Consider the following 11413-nt stretch of genomic DNA (forward strand, 5'->3'; position numbering starts at 1 on the left):
TTATCCCACATCCACCCTCTACATGAGTTATCATTGATCAAACCCTGTATTACTCCAGGTATGGCACCGTGGTACATACAGTAACATCATTATTTTTTCTCACAGTTCACATCTACCTCTGAATTATTTCTTCCCTTCCACATGAATTATTGTTCAGCAGACCTTTTTTTCCTTGTTCCCTGAATACAGAGTGTGGAAAATGGGAAGAAATATCCCACTTAGACCCAAGCGGTCTAGAATTAAATCATTCCCCATAACCTTTCCAGAACAGATGAGTGACAAGATACATTCTAGTTATCCCCAGCAAGCATCAGTTGCTCCTAGGGCTGGCTTTGAAAACAGGGTCCTGCTTGAGCCTATCCAGAGCATGAATTAACCCCTACTATTACTGGTTTGAGTTCAGAAGCAATGTTACCCTGGCTGAGCCCTGAGCTCTGTGAGCCCTCTGGGGATGCCTGGTGAGAAGACTGGCCACATGAGGAAGCTGCTAGACAAAAGAAGACTGAAATTCAATAACTTGTATCTTGCGTATGAGTGGTAGGAAAAGGCAGTCCTTACGGACAAGTTTGACCAAGGTGGAAGCCCATCTGTGTGGCAAAAAGGATGTGGTTTGCCCTCTACTATCTGCTAGGCAGGTCATAAGATGACATTTAAGTTGCAACACCACCATCACATCAGGTTTATGGTTTAATAACTAGGCCAACACATCCCTGAGTCTGAACCTTCTTGGGTTCATCCAGTCCAAGGGTCTGTTTCCTGTTCCAAGTTCTACGTAGGTTCCTATAGGGTCTACTTCAGCTATATGAGACCTGGGGATAACAACATGACTCTGTGTGTAAAGAGCATCATGTCTATGAATGCATGATCCTGACTTATTCCCTGACAGTATCTTCCCGTTTTCTGTGCTTTTGTTTCCTTTCAGAGCTGCATTTAATGGTTTATTATCATTCCCCATTCCTATTTGTGAGATCTTTGATCAGCCGGAGTTTGACTGATCTTTCCCCCCGTTTTGTTGTTCCCATTTCCAAAATGTCTTTTCTGATAAGTAGGGATGTGATTCTATTATCTAAAGTATCGCTAAAGTACCTATTCCAATCACCCTGCAGCACATTGGAAATCCACTTCAGACAAAATAAGAACTAACCCAAACCCTTTTCCAAAATTCAAAATGAACCTAAGCCAAACCATGTTAGTTTTAGTTTTGTGTAATTCTCCACTTCCTGGTTATGGTGGGAACTATTAGTGCATGTGCCAAAATAGTGCTAGAAAAGCTATCCTCACATCATCTTTTATGGCCAGATTGACAACAAAAAAGAAGAGGAAAAGTTCAACTTCCAACCCAAACATATAGAAACAAGAGGTTTGCATAATCTAGCTAAATATCTGAAATGTACTGTGTTCATCCTAAGAATACCTGTTGACTTTTTGAGATTTCCCCATTACCAATGTTAAGAGTGATCTCAGAGGGTATGTTTACACTGCAGTTAGATACCCACAGCTGGCCCATGCCAGCTGAGTCAGGCTCCCAGGGCTCAGGCTACAGGGATGTTTAATTGTAGTGTAGGCTTCTGGGCTTAGGCTGCAGCCCAAGCTCTGGGACTCTTCCACATTGCAGGGTCCTAGAGCCTGGAACCCAGTCCAAGCCTGGTAATCTACACTGCCATCAGCTCAATACCTGAACCTTCACATCTAATTAAGGCTGGCAGTCCTTTAATTTAGAGCTCGCAGCCTCCTTCAGTCTCGTGGTTACTTTCTTAGAGGCAGCCTGGGGCAGAGCAGTCTCCCCTTTGCTGGTACAGGGCTTTCTGTTTCCCCTTCCTTCTCCGTACTCCCTCTTTTATAGCTGGCCTTTTTCCCCATTGGTCGCAACTGTGGGTGTCTGTCTCCATGACTGGTAGCTCTGGCAGCTGTGTGGGGGGTGTAATCAAGCTGCTAGCTTGTAAACAGGTGAGGTTTTATTCTGCTCTCCCTCCCCTGTCTAAGCTTAGTATGGGGGTTGTAGACCCCCATTACAAGGGATTTTGCCAAAGAACAATGTTTAGTGCAGGTTGATAGATTAAAACTGAAGGGGAGCCTGTCTGGTTTTGGAAGGAAGGATGCAGGCAATTTCTCTCAGCACATTGATTACAATTCTTTTCCCCAGCACAATGAATAGCCAGGGTCAGAGACTGAATTATTATAAAGAGCATAAAAGCTAAATCGATTTCTTTACTTACCATTATTATTATAATAGTGTCCTGGAATGCTGAAAAATTGAACCTGGCAAATGCATTGCAAGGGCCTTCCCAGAAGAAGTAGGGGATAGGGCAGGCTAAAGAAAGATGGCAGAGGATGAATGGTGGTAACAAAATGATTACCCAAGATCAGATGTAACTAGCATCTTTAAGTCTGATTTTTTTCTGTTTCTCTCTTTTTCTCCACTGACTCCTCTGCATTACATAAACATCTGATCCCTTTCAGCCCTTGCCATGATTTAATCTTATTTAGGGGGCTCTGTCACTGGGCTAAACCCAGAAGTCCTCATGCAGTCCTTCCTCAAGCAAAACTGCCATTGATTTTATTGGACTGAATGAGGATTTCAGGCATGGCCTTTAAAGCTCCTGCTTTGTTTGTGCACTCCCACCCATGGACCAATACTTCTGCCACATGATATAAGAATGTCTCCTTGACTTCAATGGGAACCCCTTGTATCTAGTGCCAGGAATACAGGGTCCATAGCATGGACTAGTCCTGCAAATGAGAAGAGGGGGCAGGTATAGGGACTATTCAATATCATTTGTTAGAGAAGACTAAACGTGTTTTTGTAAAGGGAAATCATGCCTCACCAATCTACTTGAATTCCTTGAAGGGGTCAATAAGCATGTGGACAGGGGGGATCCAATGGATATAGTGTATGTTCAGAAAGCCTTTGACAAGGTCTCTCACCAAAGGCTGTTAAGCAAAGTAAGCTGTCATGGGATAAGAGAGAAGTTCCTCTCATGGATCAACAACTGGTTAAAAGATAGAAAACACAGGGTAGGAATAAATGGTCAGTTTTCATAATGGAGAGAGGTAAATAGTAATGCCCCCCAGGGGTCTGTACTGGGACCAATACTATTCAACATATTTATAAATGATCTGGAAAAGGGAGCAAACAGTGAGGTGGCAAAATTTGCAGATGATACAAATCTACTCAAGACTGTTAAGTCCCAGACAGACTGCTAAGGGCTACAAAATGGATCTCACAAAACTGGATGAATGGGCAACAAAATGGCAGATGAAATTCAATGTTGATAAATGCAAAGTAAGACACATTGGAAAACATAATCCCAACTATACATATAAAATAATGGGGTCTAAAATAGCTGTTACCACTCAAGAACAAGATATTAGAGTCACCGTGGATAGTTCTCTGAAAACATCCACTCAATGTGCAGCAGCAGCAGTCAAAAAAGCTAACAGAATGTTGGGAATCATTAAGAAGGGGATAGATAATAAGACAGAAAATATCATATTGCCTCTATATAAACCCATGGTACACCCACATCTTGAATACTGCATGCACATGTGGTTGCACAAAGATATATTGGGATTGGAAAAGGTTCAGAAAAGGGCAACAAAATGATTAGAGGTATGGAACAGCTTCCGTATGAGGAGAGATTAATAAGATTCGAACTTTTCATCTTGGAAAAGAGACGACTAGGGGGGGATATACTGGAGGTCTATAAAATCATGACTGGTTTGGAGAAAGTAAATAAGAAAGTGTTATTTACTCTTTTTCATAACACAAGAACTAGGGGGCACCAAATGAAATTAATAGGCAGCAGGTTTAAAACAAACAAAGGGAAGTATTTTTTCACACACTGCACGGTCAACCTGTAGAACTCTTTGCCAGAGGATGTTGTGAAGGCCAAGACTATAAAGGGATTCAAAAAAGAATTAGATAAGTTAATGGAGAATAGGTCCATCAATGGCTATTAGCCAGGATGGGCAAGGATGGTGTCCCTAGCCTCTGTTTGCCAGAAGTTGGGAATGGGCGACAGGGGATGGATCACTTGATGATTTACCTATTCTGTTCATTCCCTCTGGGTGACCTGGTATTGGACACTGTCAGAGGACAGGATACTGGGCTAGATGAACCTTTGGTCTGACCCAGTATGGCCATTCTTATGTTCCTATGTAAAAGCAACCCAAAGTTTGGTAACAATCACTGTCACCCTAGAAGTACCTACATGGGCAACAGAAACTTGATAATAAAGGGCTCTTCAATCTAGCAGAAAAAGATATAACAAGATCCACTGGCTGGCCATTAAAGCTAGACAAATTCAGACTAGAAATAAGGCACACATTTAACAGTGACATTTATATTTAAATGTCCAATACCAAGGAATTCTCCGATACTAGAAATATTTTAATCAAAACTGGAACTATACTCTAATTTAAGCAGTTATTGGACTTGAAGCAGGAATTAATGCAGGGAAATTCTATGGCTTGTGTGTTATGCAGGAGCTTAGACTAGATGATCACAATGGCCCCTTCTGACCTTAAAATCTATGAATCGTTGGGGAAGTACCAGGAAACAATAAGACAATATTGGAGAGGTTTTTTTTGAGGAGAGATCTGAAGGAGAATAATGAAGCAGCTTTGCTGATGTCTGTGGGGCTCTCCTTCCAAAAGTGAAGTGCAGCATGGGAAAAATCACAGAGGTGCCTGTTTGATGGATGCCTAGAAAAGGGCCATATCTTAAAGATGTTATGCAGAAAGAATTGGCAAAATTTATACATAGCCTGGATGTGAGGGCTAGAAAGAGGTTCAAGTTAGAAGACACCCAGATTGTGGGCCTGAGTAACAGGCAGGATGTTGGTATCCACAGTGATTGAAAAAGGAGGTAGTGGGGAGAGCTTATGGTGGTGGGAAACAGTGATTGTAGCACACGCAGATCATGTGCTGTGGTCCTGTTGAGACTAGAGGTCATTACATTTGTTTAATTGGGGACAGACAAGTCTCCTCTGAAAGTTTAATTACCAGTGAATCAGACAACTTCTTCTGCATATTGAATGCCTCCGTTAACATGGTGTTTGTTTTGTCACCATTCAAACTCAATTATTTCTTTTCCTCCTTACGCCACACTTGTGACTTATCACAGTCACTGTGCAAATCTCTCTCTCTTCCAGAGGCAGTTTGCGCTCCAGCTAGGTTTGTGGTGTTGGCCTTTCAGCATGCACAGATTGCTCACCACTCAAAAAAGTCATTAGTGGCAATTGGATGGAAGGAAAAAAGAAAGAAAGAAAAATTAATTGTTCAAAAATTGATTTTTGAAAAAAAGATACAAGTGAAACAGGAGAAATCAAGAGGGAGTAATGCTTGAGTGGCTCCCAGAGGCTGCTGCGAGCATGAGCCAGCTCAGAGTGAGGTAGGCACCCATCCCAGCTACTGTGTAGTCTGGCTGAGAAAAGCCAGACACACCCAACTCAACCCATCTGAACAGAGACAAGCACTCACAGTACCTTTGCCCAAAGGGCCCGGCCTCTGTTATTATTTAATTATTTGTATTCTAGAGGCAGCTAGAGACCTCAACTGACATAGAGGTTCCCTTGTGCTTGGTGCAATCTTTGCCCTGAAGAACTTTCAATCTAAATAAAGACAAAAAAGAGTATTATTATTTCCATTTTACAGATTGGGTACCAAGGCACAGAGAAATTGAGTAATTTGGCCTCTCTGGAAGTCTGTGTCAGAAGCAGGATCTGAATTCTGAGTCTCAATCCAGTGCCTTCATTTTAAGACCATCTTTCTTTCAACATACCCAGTGCTCTCTCTGTCACTAGCAGGAGAAATGCATACATCACAGAGACATTTTTAAATCTGTTTGCATTTTAATTGGTTCTTAAAAACAAAGAGAAAAGTGGCAAATATAGGTTGTGATTAAGAATATGTTACTACCCTAGATCAGTGTTTCTCAAAGTTGGGCTGCCACTTGTTCAGGGAAAGCCCCTAGCGATCCGGGCCGGTTTGTTTACCTGCTGCGTCCGCAGGTTCGGCTGATCGCAGCTCCCACTGGCCGTGGTTCGCCGCTCCAGGCCAATGGGGGCTGCAGGAAGCGGTGTGGGCCAAGGGATGTGCTGGCCGCCCTTCCTGCAGCCCCCTTTGGTTTTGAGCGGTGAACCGCAGCCAGTGGGAGCCACGATCGGCCAAACCTGCGGACATGGCAGGTAAACAAACCGGCCCGGACCGCCAGGGGCTTTCCCTGAACAAGCGGCAGACTGGCTTTGAGAAGCACTGCCCTAGATAACATCAACAAATTCCAGAGAGGAAAGTCTCCCCAGGGGTCATGTATAATATTTAAAGCCAATCCTTTTTGTTTTTCTTTTTCCATGACAGATGAATACAAACCTCACTGCAGAGCACCAAATGACTACTGGCTGGGGAGAACAGCAATTTGTGATGTGGAATGAAAGAGGTGATTCTTCTCCTGAGCTCACACAAATAAGTTCTGTTTTGTTTTTTTTCTTGATAGCTCTCTCAGCAGAAAGCAATAATGGTTTTCTGGCCACTGACTGCCCTACCCAGCTCCACTGGCACCCTTATAAAATGAATCAAATGTACCCATCTCTCTGCTTGAGATCTAATAATTAATCACTTCTAACCCCCTTAGCATCCCACTCCCAGTCAGCCTCTAATGGTCCTTACTTGGTGATATACAATTGCAACACCAATACAAATTGAACTTTGTCATTAAGTTGCATTTGAGCAGCAATCAAAAGAGAATTAATCATTTAAAAGGAAAATGGAGATATTTCTTTTTTAGTGTAGTTCTGTTGTATTAGCCTGTAACAGGAGCAAGTTAGACTAGAGACTGTGAGCCTTCCACTGAGGCAACTGAACCCCTCAGGATGAAATATCCACTTCCTTGCTTTGGGTTGATGAACTGCCAGTTCATTGAATGCTAGATTGTAACTCTGGTGTACAGTATATAGCTATCTAACTCTAATGACTTTTGTCCGTACTGCAGCTTTACATTTCCAGGAGAATGCCTGGCTGCAGGCGCAACTACTATTTTGTGAGCCAGTGTTCATGTAGCATGCTAGACAGGAGACACTCTCTGGGCTCTCTCACGTGGCCTGTACTTTTGTTTTTTCTAATTTTGTTGTTTCCCTTAACCTAAAATAAAAGTTGTTGTGGGTGAATGTATACAGATGCTCTTTGTGTATTGAACACATTCGCATAACATGGAGCTGACTTTAATTGTGCATATACAAAAGCTTCTGTTTGACTATGGCCTATAGTTTGCAAATCATTTTGTAAAGTTTGTTGAGTCCTTTGGGAACTTGGATAAAACATCAATTACTCTATGCTTCTTAAAGTACTTTTGTGACTCCATGTCCCCAGGTAGTGTGCCTTTTGTAAGAGCTAACAGTCACCCAGTCACATTTCCACAGGAGCAGGCTCCTTTCTGTTTGAGTCCCCCTGTCAGACAGCCTTTGATGAATAGGTCAACACCACCTTCAGTCTTAAGATAATGTTGAGCAATTAGGAAATACTCCCCCCCCCAAGTAAAAGCATCATTTCCCCCGTCCCGCAGCCCTCCCTTAATACAGTTTAATCTTGTGAAAACTCCTCTCTGAAATCACAAAGAAAATGATTTTGATAAGCTATCACTGTGTTAGACAGCTCTCCAAGGAGCTCCGAAAGAAAATGTGCAGAGACAAGGCCCTGCATTCATGCATATGAATTTGATAATGCATCAATCTGGCTTTCTCCTAGGATGTGAAAATTCAAAAAAACAATGTCGACATGGCTGATGTGACTGGAGCTCACAAATTGTCACTGCGCTCCCAAAGCCTTAGCAGCCTTTCTTTTCTAATTGGCATGTCTGATTACTTTGGGGCAGGTTTTCCCCTTCAGTTTTCTTCATCAAGCTCAAGGTACAGTCTGCTGGAGACTGGCACTGAGAGGTGTTACTACAGTGATAAAATCTTACTGTTATTAATTTTTGTGTTAGCAAATCCTTTCTGTATATAGGAAGATGTATGTTTCACAGAAAGATGCATCTTTGTGCTGTAAAAAAAAAGAGCTTTAATTAAATACCAGTAATGATCTTTATCTTTTTTATCATATTACATGCTAGATATAGTTCAACGGAGGTTAGAGCATGTGGTTGGGAGACAGCTGTCCTGTGTTCTATTTTCTTCTCTGCTATTGACTTTCTAGGTCACGCCAAGCAAGTCACTTAGGGTGTGATCCACAATGCAATATAGGTGCTTAAGTCTCCATGTGCAACACCACTGTGATCCGTGAAACTCCCACTTGGCTGTCACCTAAATCTGTAGGTGCCTAAACTCACTTGGTACCTAAGTTTTAACTGTAAAAGTTCCCTAGGTGCCTCAGATTTAGACCCTGGAGCATGCAAGCTGCTGCCCCATTCTAAGCAACCAAATACCTAAGCCACAGCATGATTGACAACCAGGGGAAGATAGGCATTTGGCCTCTGAGTACACCTACCAAATCAGATCCCATTCAAAATCCGGAAGAAGGTGGTGGTGCCTATATTATAACTTTTAGCCCAGTGGTTAGAGCATTTGCATGGTACATGGGAGAGCCAGGTTCAATTTCCCCCTCTTTGCCAGAGGAAGTGAAAAGATTTGAACAAGGGGGGAGGTCTCTCATGAGAGTGCTCTAACCACTGAGCAATGGGATATTCTGATGTGGGGCTCCCTCAGTCTCTCCTGTTGAAGCTGTTGCACTGTGGATAAATAATGAAAGAGAGTAGAGCGAGGGGACTGGACCCGGGGTCTCCCATTGCCCACGTGGGTCCTCCTAACCACTGGATTACAGCATCATTTCCTCTCTCTCTCTCTCTCTCTCTGGCCCAATGACTCTTCCACTGTGGATAAATACTTAAATAGTCATTGGGTCAGAGGGAGAGAGATCTATTGCGTAAAAGTGTGGCCAGCGGTGACATTTTACAGATGATGGTCCATTCTGCCCCCTACTGGCCTCCATATGCCATGGCATATAGGAGTCACAAATGCACCTCAAGCAGGAACACTGCCAGCTTTTTTGCTGCCCTAGGCAGCGGAAGGTCCTGCCCCTGAAATGCCACAGTCGCCGCCCACCAAATGTTAACACCCTAGGCGACCGCCTAGGTCGCCTAATGGGTTGCGCCGGTCCTGACCTCAAGGGCCCATTCCCACAGGGGGAGAATTTCCTCAGTGCAAGCATTGCAGAGTGCAACCTTAAGCAGCCTGATGCTGCCCTCTTCACAACCTGGCATTGTAGGAGCCATGCCACGGATGGGGCTAGGAGTAGGAGGATATGATTCTGAGGCACATGGTACTATGGGGATTTGTGGCTGCACTGGAGCACATAGGCAGCCCAGGATAAGCCCACATGCCACGTTGGACAGCCACCTTTGCTTCCCTTCCTCATGAATTGTGCTTTCAATGCCTCCCAGAGGTGCAGCACAGAATTATACCCAAAATATTAAACCAAGGTCCTGACCACATGTGATCATTAGCAATCCCAAGTCAATTTTCACAAGAGTGGAAACGTTAGTTGTCCTGGCCAAATTCCAATGTGTGTAATGACTTTTGCAACCTACATTCTATACAGCTTTCAGAGTAGCAGCCGTGTTAGTCTGTATCCGCAAAAAGAACAGGAGTACTTGTGGCACCTTAGAGACTAACAAATTTATTAGAGCATAAGCTTTCGTGGACTACAGCCCACTTCTTCGGATGCATATAGAGTGAAACATATATTGAGGAGATATATATACACACATGCAGAGAGCATGAACAGGTGGGAGTTGTCTTACCAACTCTGAGAGGCCAATTAAGTAAGAGAAAAAAACTTTTGAAGTGATAATCAAGCTAGCCGAGTACAGACAGTTTGATAAGAAGTGTGAGCATTCTTCATCACTTCCTCTGTTAAATGGTTGTGTATAGCTGAGTGCTTTTAAGATTGCTGCCACATTCCAACCCATTACAAGTGGAATTTTACTGTGCAAGGAGCAACTCCATGGGGCCAAGTAATGTTCCAGATGAAGTGGCAAAACTCCCATGGACTTCAGTGGGATCAGGATAAGAACCTGCATGAAAAATAACCTCTTCAATTGAAACTGCAGAGGATAATTATGCAGACAAAATGCAATTACCTGAGATGGAATGTTTTCAGGGCACAAGGAGCAAACAACCTGACTCTTAAGAAAATTGCTAGGGCATTTTAATGACCAAAGGAGGCTAGGACCTCTAGTCTACATCTCTGGAAAGGTGGCTCCTCTGGCTGCCCAGCAGTCCCTTTGTGTTTCTGAGTACCATGTCTGTTGGTTAAGCTAAAGAAACAAGACGATTACTGTTAATCCAAATTTATTGAAAGAAAAAGAAAATCTATAACAGGGAGGGACTGTGCACACTAAATAGCTTATGTAAATTGCTTCTGGTGGTGCTTCAAAATACGGCTTAGCTGGATTAATCAGTGTTTAAAAAATAGCCAGCAAAATACAATTGTTGTGATGTGTCTAGGGCGCTCTTTGGGGAAAGAATATTTTGGTTCTGAGCCATGTCTCTTGGTTCCTCTGTTGAGTTCTGGAGTCGGCTATCATTAGGCACTACTAAGAGATGAGAAGCACAATTTGGAAGCTGGAAGTTAGGACCTGGAAGGAGGAGGAAAGTCGCAGGTTGCTGTATTCCTGGAACCAGATTTCCACAGCGTCTGGAGTAAGTCATTAAACATATCCCATATGGACAGTAATTTGCATCAACCTAATAGTGGAGACTAAAGCTTTGTGAATTTGTACACCTGAATGTAACACGTTTCCATTAAATATTATATGCTATCAGTGATGACTTAATACTCATGTGATAACGTTACTGAGAGACATTCCCCTTTTGCTCCCTCCTTGGCAGACCCATATGTTATGTATATGACTGAGTAATCAATATGTGCATAACGGAAGCTCTGGATTGGACCTAATTAAAACAATATTGCACATTATGGGCCAGATCCTCAGCTGGTGTAAGCAGGCACAGTTCCGTGGACTTCATTGGAGTTGCATCCATTTACAGCAGTTCAGGATCTGTCCTCATGGTGAACCGCAAAATTCTTGATATTTGTGTGTTTGTGAATTAAACTGCTTTGCACTGAAAGTTCAACAAAAACAAAATCTGTTGGGCCTGGTTTTACAATAAGGCTCCTTTACACTGCCAGAAAGGTATAAAACATTTTTAGTAGAAATACGAATCAAGCCCATTATGTTATAATTTGCAGTTAACCTGGGCAATAACACCACACCTCTGATAGCACAAATGTGCCATGCTAGGACAGTGTTAGATCTTCAGCCTTGTGTTCTTCCTAGAGCTCTTCAAAGAAGAGAATAGCTGTTACCCAGTTGACATTCAGTTCTCTGTTACTTGAATTACTTCTTTCCTATGATTCCTAT

Source organism: Malaclemys terrapin, chromosome 4, assembly GCF_027887155.1.
Source record: "Malaclemys terrapin pileata isolate rMalTer1 chromosome 4, rMalTer1.hap1, whole genome shotgun sequence".
Lineage (NCBI taxonomy): Eukaryota > Metazoa > Chordata > Testudines > Emydidae > Malaclemys > Malaclemys terrapin.